Source organism: Phacochoerus africanus, chromosome 4 (genome assembly GCF_016906955.1).
Source record: "Phacochoerus africanus isolate WHEZ1 chromosome 4, ROS_Pafr_v1, whole genome shotgun sequence".
NCBI lineage: Eukaryota > Metazoa > Chordata > Mammalia > Artiodactyla > Suidae > Phacochoerus > Phacochoerus africanus.
In genome coordinates, this window is record NC_062547.1 from 18,728,080 (window position 1) to 18,745,342 (window position 17,263).

Below are 17,263 nucleotides of genomic sequence, written 5' to 3' on the forward strand. Positions count from 1 at the left end.
TTACTGGGCTGTGGCTGTGGCGTAGGCCAGCAGCTGTAGCTCCAGATTCTACCCCTAGCCTGGAAACTTCCATATGCTGCAGGTGTGGCTCTAAAAAGCAAAAGAAAAAAGAAAAGAGCACACTTGGTGGGTGTTGGAAGAAAATGAGAGGATGAATAGGGGGCTTCCAAGACTACCTCACAGCAACCTTACAAACCCACTCCAAGAGGCAGCTTGGTGTTGAAGTCGGGAACTTTGTGGGCTCTGGAGTGAGAGAGCTTGGGTACAAGTTGTGGCTCCACCACAGACAACTGTGGAAGTTATTTCATCTTCTGGGCCTTCAGTTACCCCTCCATAAAATGGGCATAAGCATAGTCAAAGAGCATTGTTGCGAGCAAAATGGTAAGCAGTCAGTAAATAACTTCTTCGCCTGACCTCTTCCTTGGATTCACCGCCCTGAGATAAATCCCTTCCCCTCTCTGAGCCTCAGTTTACAGAAGGTGATTAGGTTTGATTTTCTGCGAGGACCTACCAGCCCCTGTATTCCATGTCATGAAAATTCAGCATCTGTGCAAACTCCCAGCCCTGGCCACAGAGAAGCCCCCCAGCAGGCCACAGGGGTCTCTCTGCTGAACCACTCCCCCACTGCGGTCAAACCAGACCCAAACGTCCAGTATGGTAAAACCATTAGATTCCAGATTCCTTTAGATTTAGCCCAAGTTCCAGCCCTGGAACCCGCTGTGGCTCATTTACTCCAAGTCATAACTCAAAGGCCCACGGACAGAGCTGGAAGGAGCTGACCCTGGGGGGCCCTTTCGGGGATCCCTGAATGTCCGGTCCTGGCTTCTGAGAGCCTGCAAGCAGGGCTCGGCACAGGCGTTTCACTGCGGCTGGCGCCCGGGCATCCAGCTGGCAGGGCTGTTTCCATTTCCCTCACACGCCCCCGGATGGGAAATGATTCATGAAAACCAAGAAGGTAAAATTAGCCCAAAGGCTGCCGAGTAATTTATGCAGCCAAAAGCCCCAGGAGGGAGGGAAGGCCCCCCCCGCTGGCAGCTCCGTGTGGCCTCCTGGGGGCTGGCGGAGGCCAGCCTGGCCATTAGGAGCCTCTGCCTCTGGGGGCTTCTATTTCTGGACTCCGCCTCCAGGGCGGTTGGCAAGACTTCCAGAGCTTTCTCTGACCCCCTCCCTGAAACACTCAACAGATCCGCGCATGCCACTGGGGACCTGCTGAGGTCAGTGGGTCACTGGGGAGACGCATGTCACCAAAGTTTCCCCTCCTGTGTTTTACAGGTGAGGACACTGAGGCTCAGAGAGGCCCAGTGGGTGGCCAAAGTGAGGGTCAAGGTCCAAATTCAAACCCCGGTCTTGTGACCTCCAGAAGCAGGCTTCCCCCGATGTGGGGTGCTGTCTGCCAAACCCCAATTTCTCAGGGCGGGGCGAGGGGAGCAGTCACCTCGGCAGCCCCCACCCCCTCCCTCGGCACCCTGCCACATGCTTCTCTCAGTCTCAGGACTATTTAGGACGGGAACCTGGTCCTTGATGTCAAGTTCAGTTGTCCCAACAGGCAAGGCGGAGAGTCCCCAATATCCCACTCCCTTCAAATGAGGTTGAGAAAATGCCAGTCTGAGCCCTGATGCCTGACTTGCACCCCTAAAACGGAGGGGACAGAACAGCGGGTACAAGTGAGCCCCATGCTCCTACTTCGAGGGGCCATAGATCAAGGCCCAGAGAGGGGTGGGAACTTACTCAAGGCCACACAGCAGATCTATGCCAGAGCCTGGGGTGGAACTGCATCTCCTGCATCCCACTGCAGAGAGCCTACTGTCGGGGATGTTCACAAAGAGAGCAAAGCTGAGTAGGGGGGTCTCCCTACAGGCAGGGGCAGCCAAGGTGGGTGTCACCTGGGACCTCCAGGGGCCCTAGACCCGGTTCTGCCCCAGGCACACCTGCTCCCACTTTTGGAACCCATAGGGGCCCTGTGAGCAATTGCAGGAGGCCTCTCAGAAGGCAGTAGGGGAGGCCTGGAACCCTGCTCACACCTGTGGGTGAGTCACCTCACCTCCCTGAGCCTGCGTGAAAGATGGGTGCGGGCAACTGGCAAGAGAAATGTGTGTGAGAACCGCCCGGCAGGCAGGAACGCAGAGGTCCCGTGCCAGCGTGGTCACAGTGCTCCCCCTCAGCTCCTCCGGCCCCTGGCTTTGCCCAGAGGAAGCCCAAAGCCAGCCACGGGTGACACCCCACAGCCAGCCATGCAGAGGGAACTTGCCTCTGTCCGCAGGGCACGCAGCTGTGCACTAGTGGGACAGCTCGGGGCCACACCGCCCACTCCCAGGATGGTGCAGGGGCACCGTCTCCCCTCCCTGGCCCTGAGCTCAGCACTTTCAAACATCCCCACATTGGACCTTCTCATCAACGCTGGAGAAAACATGGCTGGGACTCAACCTTACTGACTTCAGAGCGGCTGAATCCCTTGCCCAAAGCCTCACATCCATTCACACAATTATTCGCTCAAGAAATGTACACCGAGGCCCTTCACGCATCAGGGCCTGTGCCAGGACGAGACAGGTGTGTGTGGCCCTCCTGGCCGTGACAGGCCTTGTTGTGGTTCATGGTCCATCTGGAGCCACTCTGCAGGGATTCCAAGCCCAGCTTCACCCCCCATATGACCTTGGAAACTCACCTCTCTGTGCCTCAGTTTCCTTAGTCAGTGGAGAATAATAATGGTATCTGCCGCATGAGGTTATTCCGAGGAGGATGGGAAATATGGGTCAAGACCTAGAACTGCACCTGGCACACACTAAGTGCTCAGGAAACACGAACAGCTATTGCTGAGCCAGGACCCAAGCCCACATCCCTCTGACACCAACAGCCATGCTCTGAACTCCAAGCTAGGCCAGCTCAACGTCTTTGGTGTGAGCCAGCAGCAGGACTAGGGAGGGACTAGGTCGAGAATCAGGAGGTGGGTTCAAGGTCCCCCTCTGCCAGCCACCAGCTCAGACCAGACCCTGGGCCTTTCTGAGCCTCGTGTCCTCCAGTCTGGAAAGGCGCCCTAGGAGGGCTGCTTCTCCGCCTCCCTAGAGAAGCAGCCGGAGTTCCCAGGGTCTCTGCAGGCCCCTGCCCACACCACAACACAGGCCCAGAGAGCAAGTCCTCTCCCCAGCAGGGCAGGTGGCCTCAGCTGAAGCAGCCTCACTCCGTCCCCTGCCACCTCTGGCTACTGAGAGGGTTTGTGGCGGGTGCCGGGGAAGGGCTGGGCCCCAGGCCAGCCCCAGTACTTCTCGCCTCTCAGGAAATAATCCCAACCCTCTGTGCTCCCTGACCACACATGCCACTGAGCAGAGGGCAAGAGGGCAAGCAGGGCTGCCCCGCTGGGCAGCTTCTGCCGAGACTGTCTCGTTGAGTGGCCTCACACAAAAGAACTAAATGAAGGCCCATGTGGCCTTGGTAGACTCCGAACCCTGCCCGTGGCTGTGTGACTTTGAGAAAGCCACTTGACGTCTCTGGGCCTCAGTGTCCACATCTGTGAAATCGCCTTGACCAGGCTGCCCACTTCACAGGGTGGCTATGCGGAGCTGGTTAGAGGGTGTCATAAAGATGGTTTAGCACCTGAGAGGGCGTGGGGAGATGGAGGTTGCGAAAAGGAGCAAAGGGACCAACCTCTCCCTCCACCACCTGCAGAGATTTGCCCCAGGGGCTGAAAGGTAAACCCAAGCCTGGACCAGCCAGTGTGGCCCCGAGGGGCCCCAGGGCTCTCAGGGGAGAAGTTGGCCCCAAGCTGCTTTCTCCTCCTGCCCACCCTGCGAGCCAAGGCAGATCAAATCCCCAACCACAACAGGCCCCATTGAGAGGTGGTAAATCTGCCCGAGGTGTGGGGTTACGTTACCAGGTTCCTGGCCACCACCGCCAAGCAAAGGGTCAGGCTGACCTCCTTCCCTCCCCGTAGGCCCCGGTCCAGAACCTACGGGGCCGAGCCGGGCAGAAATCTGATCGCCCCCTGCACACCCAGGCAGCCAGCCTCCTCTGGGAAACCGGGAGACAACGGGCTAAAGCCCTTGCAAAGGCTGGAGCCATCCCAAGCTGCCCACAGGGAACACAGAAGCCCTGCCCATACCTAATGCAGACGAGAGACCCCAGGATAATAATAGTATCAGGATTTTATAAGCATTTTGCACTCTTCATCCCTGTTGGCTTGCTTGGTCTTCACAGAAACACCATGGTACAGATGCTATGGTCATCTCTACTGGGTTTTTTTCGTTTTCGTTTTTGTTTTTATCGTTTTACGGCCACACCTGTGGCATATGGAAGTTCCCAGGCTAGGGGTCAAATGCTGGCCAACAACACAGCCACAGCCACACAGGTCCAAGCCACATCCACAACCTATGCTGCAACTTGTGGCAATGCCAGATCCTTAACCCACCGAGTGAGGCCGGGAATCGAACCCACATCTTCATGGATACCAGTCAGGTTCTTCACCTGCTGAGCCATACGGAACTCTTTTTCTTTCTTTTTTCTTTTTTCTTTTTTTTTAATAATAAACATGTATTTATTTATTTATTTATTTAGGGCCGCACCTGCCGTATATGGAAGTTCCCGGAGCTGCAGCTGCCGGCTGACACCACAGCCACAGCAACACCAGATCCGAGCTCTGTCAATGACCTATGCCCCAGCTTGCAGCAATGCCGGATCCTTAACCCACTGAACAAGGCCAGGGATCAAACCCAAATCCTCATGGATACTAGTCGGATTCTTAACCGGCTTAGTAACAACCAGAACTCTTGTAATCTCTATCTTGCAAAGGATGAGACTGGGCACAGAGAGGTTAAGTAGCTCTCCCAGAAACACCAGGATTTGAACCAAGGCATTCAGACTCCTTTTGAGTAAGGGTAGACAAACCCAAGTGTGAAAGAGAAAAGGCTCCAGGGGCCATGGCCACTGTTTCCAGCTCTCTGGGGACTGACAGGGGACAGGGGAGCAGACTTTCTCTCTAGCTAAAGAAGAGATTCAGGAAGAGTGGGGGACCCACAGGGAGACATCTGATTCTCTGCAAAGTCTCAGTGGACAAATTTTAAATCCTGCACAATAAAATTGTTTAAAAATGCAACTGGGAGTTCCCATGGTGACTCAGTGGTAACGAACCCAACTAGTATCCACGAGAACGTGGGTTCAATCCCTGGCCCCACTCAGTGGATTAAGGATCTGGCACTGATGTGAGCTGTGGTGTAGGTTGCAGATGTGGCTCGGATCTGGTCTGGCTGCGGCTGTGCTATAGGCCAGCGGCTACAAATTAGACCCCTAGCCTGGGAACTACCATATGCCATGGGTTCAGCCCTAAAAAGACAAAAAAAAAAAAAAAAACCACGCAATTAGCTCCCAGCAGTAGCTGCTCTAGATATGACCAAAGAGACACAAGAATAAAATGAGGATGAACCTAAATGCTCAGCAGGAGGAGAGGCTAAATAAATGGGACCTCCTCCATTGATACACTACTGTGTTGGTTCTTTAAAAAAAGAGAAGAAAAACATTACAGTAAGCTCGCTATGTAAAACTATGACTGGATTTCCTAGCTCCAATGTTAAACGAGAAAAGCAATTTGCAAAATGGACCATTTGTTTGAACACAAATGTGCACACACACACACACACACACATGCATGCATGCTATAATTTCCTATAGGTTCTGTGTGCAATGCACAGACAAGGACCTAGAAGGATATACACCAATGTAATAACAGTGATGATGAAGAGGAGGCTGGAACACGGTGGATACTGAGGAAGCTACTATTTCCCTTTTTTCAATAATATTTGATTTTTTTACAGCAAAAATGGAAGCTCAAGCCTCATCAGGGGAGTAGGAGCAAAGCCCTTACTGTCCCTGCATCACAAGTGGCTTTCAGGAGCACAGAGTACCAGACGCTGGAGGAGGGAGAAGCTGGGAGCTGCGGACCCTCACTGTGATTCAGTCAGGGGCCCACAGGGCAGTGAGTCCATCTCCTGCTGTCCGGCTCCCGCTCCCTCTCCCCCAGCCATGCCCAGCCCCAGGCCCTCTGTCCCAGCAGCCCCCAGCCCCTGGCCAGCATGTGCGGCAGTAGACTCAGACTCCTGGGGATGGGGGGTGGGTCAGCATGTCTTTGGGAAGATCTCACATTAAGAACAAGAATTCAGGAAGGAAGGAGGAAGTAGATATAAAATGCTCAGAGGGCTGACCGCCCCTCCCTGTGACACTGACTGCAGACAACACCCAAGCCGCATGATGAGCCCTCCTCCCCAGCAGACTGAGCCCCAGCCCTGGCCAGAGTCCCGGCCCTAGTCAGGGACTCCTGACAATATAACAAGCAAAGATCAATGGGGTCAAGAAAGAGCCAAGAGATATACATCTGAGTCCCAGGTCTCCCTCTGACTTCCTACAAGACCTTGACAAAGTCACTGAACCCCGTGGAGCCTCAACTCTCTCATCTGCAAAATGGGCTTACAGGCGCCACCTTGCAAGCCTGCTGTGTAGATGAAATGGGGGTATCGTCCACGGAGCCCCTTTAGGTACCATACAGATTCCCATAAAACACAAGAATCCATGCCATGGACACTAGGCACTGAGAAAAGGAGGTGGCAACATCTGGGCTCCCAAAGCAGCCACACCTGCTGCAGGACAGGATTGAGCCCGAAAGGGCAGTGGAGCCATTCTTGGCCACTGTCCTGGGCTGAGGGCCAGGGTGCTCGGGGAGGGCAGGAAGCCACTGGCAGGTGCCAGCCAGCCAAGCCCAGGAGTCGAACCAGCGAGTCCTCGCCTCATCGCTAGCCCCGGGAGCCAGGGCAGGGGTGGGCGACAGAGCTATGAGGGGAGGAAGGGCAAAGCTCAGTCACCGCCAGAAGCGGAGACAGGCGGCGGCGAGCAAAAGGCTGGCCTTGGAGGCTTCCGCCTGCGAGGCAAAGCAGCGTGGGCCCCGCAGAACAGGCTCGGGCCCTGGGAGCAGGGGACAGGGGCCGCCGAGAAGCAAGGACACGCGCCTGGCACTCACAGTGAAGGGCACCAGCTCTGGACCCAGTGGGGCGGCAAGATGAAGCCTGAGGTGGTCCGGCTGCCCCAGTGCTGCCCCATATCCTGTCTCAGGGAGACCCAGGGCTCTGGGGACACTGCGTCCAGGGTGGGACCAGCCCACAGCGCAGAGAGAGGGGGAGCTCTGAGGACTGGGGCCTCCCAGCACGTCCAAGGTCACAGTCAAAACCAACGCACCCTGATGACTCCTGCAAACGCCTGCCCGGCCCCATCTCACAGGATCTCAGGCAGCCGGGCTCCCTGCTGAATGGCAGCCAGACAGCCCGGCCTGCTGCGTGGGGCCCAGCAGACAGGGAGCTGCAGAGAGGGAGCCAGAGGCCGGGCAACCCTCAACAGGGCCCCGAGGAGGAAGGTGGAGGTGGGGCTGACGCTCCCCACAGCTCCCTCCTAGGCAGGCAGTCGCACCCTCTGTGGACTTGGGGCCACATGCAAGCCCAGGCTCCCCATGGTCTGTTCCCAGGGGCCCTGGGACAGGGCAGGTCACCTCCTCTCGGGGACAGGAGGCTGCACCTGGACATGGCAGCAAATCCGCTGCCCCAACCCTGCGCCGTCCGCTCCCTTGAGCTGGCCCAGGTTGGGACATCGACCCTGCCTCGCCCCCTCAACCAAGCGTTTGCTGCTCAAGACACAAGGGCAGGTCTCAGCCCTGGCTATTCAGAGGGTTCATGCAAGAAGCAACTGCAGGCCACTGTCCACGGCTCACCTCCTAACCAGACCCCACGCCATCCCACACCAGGCTCCGGGTGCCTCGCCAAGCCCCCCAAACTCAGCCTCAGTGCCCAGCCCTTTCTCCTCCCACCCACACCTCCCAGCCTGGCTCTGGACTCCTAGGGGGCGCTCGCACACCTCCTGCGAGCTCTGGACACAGGCAGCTTAGGGCAGTGGGGACACGAGGGTTCCGCCACGGCCCTTCAAACACGCCAGAGGCCAAGCCACTGACCAGGACAGCCTGGGAAGACTTGCTGCTCACACTGGAGAACTGCCTGCCCACCCGGCCAGGACTGACTCCAGGAGCAGCCAAGCTCCATCGGAACTATGGGGCTGGCTGCCCCCAAAGGACAAAAAGAGGTCCTTTGGGCTCCAAGAAGCAGCCTTCCTCAAGGCTAAAGACCAAAAGGAAACACCTGGATGGCTCCTGCAGTCCTTTCAAGCGCCTACTCGGCCACGGTCTTATCTCCCACCGCAGGACCTCTGCCTCCAGGAGGGTCTCAACGTCTTAGCCTGGCGATCTAGGCCCTCCCAGGCTGGCCCTCAACTGCCTGTCCAGGGGCCCCTCCGCCACCACTTCTCCCGCCACCCTCGGATCCTCGCGTTGCCTCCCTTTGCACGTTCCGTTCCCAGTGCCTACAACGACCTTCCCTCTTCCGCCACCTGCACACTCCTACTCCTCCTTCAGATTCCAGCTCAACATCGCTTCCGGGAAGCCAGACGATGCTCCCCCTCACCCACCGCCAAGGCAGAATATTTGCTCCCTTCCCCACCGTGTCCCTAAGCAGCAGGGCAGGCACTTCCTACCTTCGGTCCCAGCGAGAATCCCGGCCAGAGCTGCTCAAACTATGTGTGGGAGAGAGGTTTTTTTTTTTTTTTTTTTTAAGTTTTCCAATCTGCTGCCAACTGATGCTTTTGTAAATCACAATAAAAAACGACATGGCAGTGTCAAGGGGCGATAGGAGTGTCTCGACACTCCCTCTCGATGTCTGTGCGTGTCTCCCTGCAGACCAATCACACAGAGCTCATGGCGGGCACTGGTCTGCAGACCAACCTCTCTCTGTGGCACTGGCGGCGCCCTGCTCCTGCTGTTTCCAGTGCAGGGCCCGTCAAATTATGTGTCTACGCTGGGACCTCCCGAGCCCCAGGGGGCGCTCCATGAACACCTGCTGACCCCATTACTGGATGGGAAGGTCCCAGCCACCCTGTAAAAAGCGCAGTACCTGTGCTAGGTATCCCTGCTTCTCAGCTGAGCTTGTAGAAGCACAGAGAGGGTGACTGGCCTGATGTCGGAGCTGGCCTGGGCTCTACTTTCTCCATACTGCCCAGCATCACAGGGGCGGGCCTTTGGAACCTGCAAGCCCTCCGGCCCACCCTCCCACCCAGCATGGGTCCCTGACAGCATTCCCCAGTGCAGTCACAGTGAGGTGCGCTCAGACTCTGGACTCAGACCAGACCTGCATTCAAATCCTGACTCAGCCTTTCTTAGCTGTGTGACCTTGGGTAAGTCACCTGACTTCTCTGGGCCTCAATTAACTGCAGCTAATAATATGAGTCAGGGAGCACCCAGCCTCAGGCAGAGACCAACACACCTATAAGCCTCCTTCCGGTTTGGCTGCTACTGCTGTTTATAAAAGACCGGGGATCACCCAGTCCGAAACTCTGACCTGGATCTTCCCTTTCTGCTCATCCTCCAACGGCTACTGAGTTTGCGGATCTCCTTTGAAGAGTCCACCCCCCTGCTCCCCCTTCCCCCAGACTAAGGGGCTTCTCCCTTCTCACCATCCCCGTCCCCCCGCTGCCCTGGGACGCCTTGAGCCTCTGGTTCTCTTCGCCTCCTCTCCAAACACCAGCCTCTTCTGGATGGTGTGGCTTTCCTCCTGGAACACAGCTTGTCTGAGGAGGGACCTCGCACCACCCAGGGGAAAGGTCCCCTGTTTGGCTGGGTTGGGGCAGTGGAGAGCTGGGCAGTGAGGTGGGTTCAAGCCCCAGCCTGCAACTCCACTCCCACCCACCCAGAGCCCCCCCACCCTGTACCTTGGGCCATGACAAGGCGGAGTCCACCCGAGCTGGGTCCCAGGTAGCTGCCCCTAAAAGCGGTCCACTCCCTGCCGGAGCCGAGGATCCAGTGGGCTGCTCCCCACGCCCCTCGGCCATCCTGGAGCCTCTCAAGCCGGCCTTCTCCATCCCCTGGGCATCGGACAGCAGGATCTTTTCCTGGCCCTCAGCACTTTTCCTTGGGGAAAGTACGAGATAGTGGGAGAAGCCACTCTGGGAAAGCTGACATTGTGGGGGTGGTTCCATATTTACTTGCTCGGTGACGTCCATACCAGCCTAGCCCATGACAAGTTGATATCCTGCCTGCTGGTCCCTCTCGCCCCCAAGCTTGCCCAGGAGAAGGAACCGGCCCCTCCCACCCCAAGTTCCTTCATACACATCACCCAGGATCTGCTGCCTCTGTCCCTTCAGGACAGGGTGAGCTCCCGCTGCCGCCACTACAAATATTCAAGCGCTGGCCGGACAGCCTGTCCTTTTGGAGGGCAGGGCTCAGAGACGATCTCAGAGGTCCCCCTTCTGCTCTGATTCCAGGAAGGGGAGGAAGGGGAGGCCCTGGGTGAAAAGGAAGAGATGCTGGATTTAGGGTTAGAATTTTAGCTTGGTCACTCCCTAAATTGTCTGACCTCCAGCAAGTCGCTTCCCATCTCTGAGCCTCAGTTTTTTCAGCTAACAAATGGGGCCGTGGGAGCTGACCTATCTGCCTCAGAGGCTAATGATAAAGGATTTAGGGGAAGAATGACATTGGCAAGAGAGCCCTGAGTTGCCTTTCGGATCAGGGGCAGTGGGAAGAGAGAGGGTGAAAGGGGAAGCCCTGGAAGGCACTGAAGGCCCCCAAGGCCCGGGTGTGCCTCACTTTCCAAACAGGGTCCCCACCCTTCAGCACCCACCCCTGACCTGAGGCTGGGACTGGGAAGCAGGATGGCCAGCTTCCAGCTCTCCCCACCTCCCCCAGAGTCCTTTTCTTGGAGGCTCTTAGTCTCTCCAGATGTGCGTACAGGATCCCATCCATGAGGTTCCCCGGGTCAGAGAGGGCCCTGCAACCGGCTGCGTCAACCAAGAGCTTACAAATCAAATCCTGGATTGAAAGCACCCAGGGACCTGCTGGGAATTGTTCCGTAACACGAGGAGGTGACCCCTAAAGCTCCCTTTGTCAATGTGGGGTTCACCCAGTGATTAGAGAGATTCGCTTAAGGCTGTGTGATCTGAAGCTGGTCACTTACCCTCTCTGAACCCAAGATTCCTCATCCAGGAATGGATGAGGATGTCTCATGGGGCTGTTGGCAGGTGCCCCGGTGCTCCCTGCACGTTCCTCTCAAAACATGGTTCTGTGGAAAAAAGCTTTTCCTTCCACAGAAGGTAGAGCAGGACTGGTGTCACCCTCCCCATTTACAGAAAGGAAGACTGAGGCCCTGACAGGTTTGGCCTTGACCATAAGCCTGGGGGTGGGGACGGGGGCGGAAGTGTCTGAAGGTGTGATCGGGTCACCTTCAAGGAGACAGCGCCCCCCCCGTGACACATCCACTCCCACGTATCCAGATACTACTGTCCGCAGCAAGAGGCACAAGGTTATTTTTGGGCCCTGGGCATACCTCCCCTGGGGTCATGACCTCACAGGGGTCATGGCCTCAGAGCTGTCCCTATGCCACATCCTGGTGCTCAGAGCTGCTTCTTCTGGAGCCTCCATGAAGCCAGCATCCTTATTTATCATCCCCGCTGTGCAGATGAAGAGAGAGGCCACCCCAAGAGGGGCAGCCTCTAGCCGTGTTTCCCAGCTGCCAAGGGCAGGAGCCTTAGGACTGAACCTGAAGCCACACCCCCCTCCAGCACTGTCCCCACCCACACGCTCCCCTGACTCCCTCTCAGTTCCTCTCCTCTGCCAAGAGGCCAGCCCCAGGCACTTCCCCGCGTCTTATCTGGGGTGCCATGGCTACTCAGCAATAAAGCCAGACACACTCCAGGAGGCCTGCGATCCCAGAACTGTGCCTAAGCCACCCGAGCTGAGCGTCAGTGTAGGGAGCTAGGTCCTCCCAGCTCCTCCATTTGTCCTTGTGGAATGGCCATCGCCACGCCCTCATTCTCATCCTCACCCTCGCCCTCTCCTCCCTCGACGGCAGCTTCCTAATCGGCTTCCCTGCCTCCAGCCTGGCACCCAAGCTGCTACTGCTGATGATCTCTGGGGCCCAGATCTGCTCCCCACATCAGCTTTCTCCTCATAAAAGCCTCTGCGGCTCCCAGGGGCCCCCCCACACAGAGTGTAAACGCCTCAGCACAGACGTCACACCGGCTTATAATCTGGCTGGGATAGAGCATCAGGGTTAGGTGGGAGGGCTTGGGAGTCAGGAGGCCTGGGTTCAAATTCCCGCTGTGCTGCTTACTAGCTGGGAAACCCTGGGCAACTTACTCTGCCTCTCTGAGCCTCGGTTTCCCAAAGGGAGATGACGGTACGGAAAGAATGGGGAAACCATAGGACCAACCTCAGGACACCGGTGGAAAGATTAAATAGAAAATGCACGTGAAGCACTTTGCACGTAGTGAGTGCTCAATTCACTCACTCATTCCACAAATGTGACGCCCTACTATGTGCTCTGTGCTGTTCACGCAGCACTGACCAAAGCTTACAGCACTCCCTGCTCTTTGGGAACTTTACAGAATAATTAGGGGAGGCAGCCAAAAACAGCATAAATAAGTAAAACACAGGGTGTGTTATATGTGCTAAGTACTAAGAAGAAAAAAGCAAGGGAGCAGGGGGATAAGGGGACAGGGGTTGCAGTCTGAAATAAGAAAGGGCCCACGAGAAGGTGACATTTGAGCAAATCCTGATGGAGGTGAGGGAGCTTGCCACGGAGATAATGGCTAAGAGTATTCTAGCAGCAGGAACAACCAATGCAAAGGCCCTGAGGCAGGATCAGGACTGGTGTGCTGGTCACATACTATCATCACTATCCTTCTCTTGTCAGCCTCATCTCCCCGCACCTCCTTCCTCCCTTACCCACACTCTCCAGCCAAATGAACCACCCCAGCCTCTCCAAGCCCTTCTGTGTGCCCATGCCTCTGTACAAGCCACATCCCATGCCAGAATACCTCTCCTCTTTCTCCCCAACTCCTATTCATCCTTCAAAACCCAGCTGAAAAGCCTCAGGGAAGCAAAGCTGTCCTTGACTTAGAGTCGATGGCCAAGTCCCTTGCATCCTTCTGCTATGGCCTGTAACTGCCAGGCTAACTGCCCATCCCACTCCCAGCTGGTCAGTGATTTCTGGAGGGACAAGAACCAGTCCCCACACAGCACCCCCAAGGCCAGCAGAGTGCCTGGCTGTGTGCGCTGACCGCCTGATAAATGAAAGAACTGAAGGATGCCCCAGGCCTCCCCTCTTGCAGAGCCTTAGCCCCAGGGACGCCACCATGAGTGCCTGCCTCTGTGAATGCTGGCCTTTCCAACGCAGATACAAATCTGCAATAGGAAACAGGCTTTTTAAAAATAACAGCACATTTTTCTTTTTTCTTCATTTTTTTTTTTTTCCCCTTTCTGCATGGCTTCTTTTTCCGGTGCAGCCCTTGGGCCAGCTGCAGGAAAGTCCCTCCCAGGCTCCACTTTAAGAACACGGGGCCCTGGGGCCTCTAAGGACTCCCAGGCCCCAAGAGGGGTGGAGAAGCACCAGATGGTTCCAGACCAGCCCCGGCACCAAAGCCACCAGGCACCTCTGGGCCAGGAACCCTTTTGCTCAAACCCCAATGTTAGGTGGGTGTGACCTCCTGGAAACTCTATAACCCTGTGTGGCATTTCCAAAGGGGCTTCTCCTTGGGAGGTCTGGGGTCCCCTGCCCTCACTCCAAGAGGGCATCCCTAGGGAGAGGACATCCGACTGCCAAGGTTCCAATCCCGGCCACACCACTGTGTAAACCGGATCCTTCACTTCACCGCATGGGGCCTCAGTTTCCCCATCTGTGAAATGGACATAATAAGACCTACCTTGTTGGAGCTGTTTTCTGCAAAGGGTACGTGACATGCTTAGGACCACACCTGGCACACGATAAACATTAGCTGCCTTCAGCAGCAGCATCTTCACCTTCATCAGCCCTGGATCTCCTACTATGTGGCCCCTTCACTGACTCATACACCCTCCAGATCAGAGACCTCAAGGGTTTGTTAAATCTCACCCTCTTCGCCCTCTTAGAATTTTCTCTTGTACATCCCAGAATCATGGCCCAGAAACATGGCGCACGGATTCCTAGTAAGAGTTTAGCATCTGTCTTCTATGGGCCAGCGGCTTTTGCCTGCCATGCCTGACAACTCCTTCTAACTGGGCCCTTCTGCCCACACCCCAGGGAAGCAGCATCCATCAGTCCTGCCTTTGGCCCCCGCACACTGGGAGCCCAGAGCCAAAGCCCAGGGACTCATCAGAAGGTATTCACTGAGCAGCTCTCCTGCGCAGACGTGGAGACAGTGGCACACACACACGCCAAGCCAGGCACCGCCCTCACAGAGCCTATGGTCTGATGAAAGAGTGAGACTGCAGTTGATAATGACACCAGTAAATGTACAACTGCCACTAAGACGACTGCTAAAAACACGAGGTTGGTGGGGCCATGAGAGGCCTTAATGGGGGCGGGGGGCGGGGTTTCCATCTAGTCACAGAGGGCTTCCCTGAGGTGATGCTGAAGCTGAAAGATAAAGGATGAGGAGGCCTAAAGGAAGAGTGGAATGCAGTCAGAGCAGAGGGGAGAACATGAGGACAGCACCACGTTAGGCTAAACGTGGCAAAAACGCGGATGTAAGATGGTTTTCCCATCGTGTCTGGAGGGTAACTGAAGGCTTTCTCTCTTTTCCCCTAAATACAGTGGGAACCCCTGAAGAGTTTTCAGCCAGGGGCTGACAGACTCAGATTTATTTGTCTAAAAGGTCACCATGGCTGCTCAGAGTGAGCCTTCCCAAGTCGGTGTGTATGTACTTGCTCTGCCTGGATCGCTCCTCTAGTCTCTGTATCAGTCAGCACACGCTAGGTTATGCTGCAGTAACAAACAACCCCCAAATCTCAAGAAAGGCTTAGTTATCACTCATGCTGGATGTCCATTATGGGGCAGCAAGGGGCTCCACTCCAGTAGCGATGCAAGGACCCAGGCTAGCAGAAGCAGCTATTCCACCTCCTGCCAGTTGCCAGGACACAGGAAAAGAGCACCTGGGAGGGTCTCCCACCAGCAACTAGATGCTTTGGCCTTGAAATGACATATGTCCCTGGAGTTCACAATTCACCAGCCAGTCCCATGGCCCCACCCAACACAAGGGGACCTAGATTCAATGCTACATGTGCCTGGATGAACTGGAAATATTTAAGGGGTAAGAGTAAGCACCACCAGACCCTCTCCCACTCCATCTTACCTTCCCCAACCTTAACCCATTCATTAGATGACAACTGTTTGAGTATTCCAGAAGGAGGGACCAGCACATGCAAGAGAGGACACCGAGTGCAGAATCTAGGGGAGGGTAGGAGATGAGGCCAAAGAAAGAGCAGGGGCTGGATCACTCAGACACTTCTAGGTCATGGTCACAATTTTATCCTAAAAGCACAAGGAAGATGGTTCAGTGTTTCAACCAGAAAATGGGGGGGCCTGCTGTTGTCTTCTTTGGAACTGATCACTCTGACTATCATCCCGAGACAGGGGTTGAGGGGAGGTCACTGGTAGACCGGAGACTGGTGCTGTCGTCCTGGGGACACATAGTGGTGGCTTGACTGAGATGCTGGGGAGGAGAAGATGGAGAAAAGTGGACAGATTCCATTTATAGGTTAAGTTTCCCTAGACCTGGAGATATGGTGGATTGCAGTGCAGAAACGGAGACACCAAAGTTTCTGCCTTAAGGACGAGCAGGACAGTGGGAGCCTTGGCCAAGATGAGAGCCCTGGAGGAGGTTTAGGGAGGCAGAGGATGGGACAGTCTTGGACCCTGTGTGTTGATCATAACTATGAGATAGTCAAGCGGGTAGGCCAAGGAGGCAGGTGAATAAACAGGAATGACTCCTGACTCCTGGTCCAGTGGCCTTTACTTCCTATACACTCGCCAATAACCTAGAAGCATGGAAGCCCCCCCCTCCCCCATTTAAGGCCAGGTGATGAAAGAGTCAGATGACAGAAGTCTTACTTGACACCAAGAATGAATTTATGAAACACATCAAAGGCTCTAGGGGACAGAACTGTAACTCCAGTCAGAATCACATGTAAGTGATGGCTGAACAAGGGCTCCCGGGGACAAGTGAGGGGAGCCACTCATCTTCGAGAAGGTCACTAGGGAAGGGAGCATTGAGCCAGCCCCAGGTGCTCCTTGGAGGCCCCATCAACTGGGGACTGAATGGTCCTGGGTGAGGCTTGTCAGGTCATTCTGATGTGTTCAGGAGAGTATATTCTGCAATAATCCCAGGGAGAGAGAACACCACCTCTTAAATCATGCATCAGGCTCTGGGCTAGACATTTTCTGTTTCTCATTTCACCTCACAACTGCCTGGCCAGGTAGGTTTTGCTGGCCCCACTGTAAGGATGGAGAAGCAAGGTCCACAGAGGTCAAAGGTAACTGTGCCAAGTCCAAAGTCACATATTAATGTGAAGAGGAGGAAGGACTCCAACAGAGAAGCCCCTTTTCATTAAGCTAAAGACACCGGCTTGGGCTCTATTCCCAGAAGGGAAGGTTTACCGACACAGACACCTACCCACAAAGAACTCTGCCTGCCCACCTCTCAGAGAGTTGATGGGTGAAAATCACGCCCCACTCCCCCTGGAAGGAGATACAGCTTGTTACTTCTGCCCCGCGGACCTCACACAACCCCCTCCTTCCTCTCAAAGGGAAATGTGGGCAACGGCCAGCTTGGGTGCCATAAGCATCACTCCCCATGGAAAATTCTTTTGCCCCAGCACAGACACAATCCCCAATTTTAAGGGTTTCCAGGCATCCAGAGCAATCTCATTATTGCCTCCTGTCCCCGCGGACAAAGAACTGGGTGTGTTCCCTTGCAACCACTCTAAATTATATACCACAGCCTTTCTCCACAAAAAGCAAACGTCTAAGAAAGAAGAGAGGTTTAACATTTTTCTCCCCGAAGTCCCAACCTATCGCCAGGGTCTAAGCCCCTATCGTCCAACAAGATACAAGTCACCAGCAACTTTTCCACCAGCACCGCTCAGCGCTCAAGGCATTGGTATTCTCCTCGCAGCCACTAGCCTAGGGCGTGCTGGCCTTGACCGGAGAAAGGTCATCGGTCGCTAAGTTCTTGCAGAGGAGAGTACCTTGGGGATTGTGAGTGGGGCTGGAGGCTACACTCCGGAAAGATTTCCTGAGGAGTCTATACCGCAACTAAGATGGAAAATGTATTAAAGAAACGGCCCCCGGCGAGGGTACGTTTAGTGGGAAATCGGGAGCCCTGTTGGAAGAGGCCCCCCTGCACCCCGGCAGGACCTGAGCCCCGCCACCTCAGCCTCCAAGCC

General features: G+C 55.6%; 1 protein-coding gene across 1 annotated transcript in view; it reads right to left on the minus strand.

The window, feature by feature from the left end:
• The window catches only part of PRDM11 (PR/SET domain 11), a 91,397-nt gene that overhangs the window by 73,427 nt on the left and 707 nt on the right, over nt 1–17,263 (minus strand). The gene's annotated exons all lie outside the window — the stretch shown is intronic.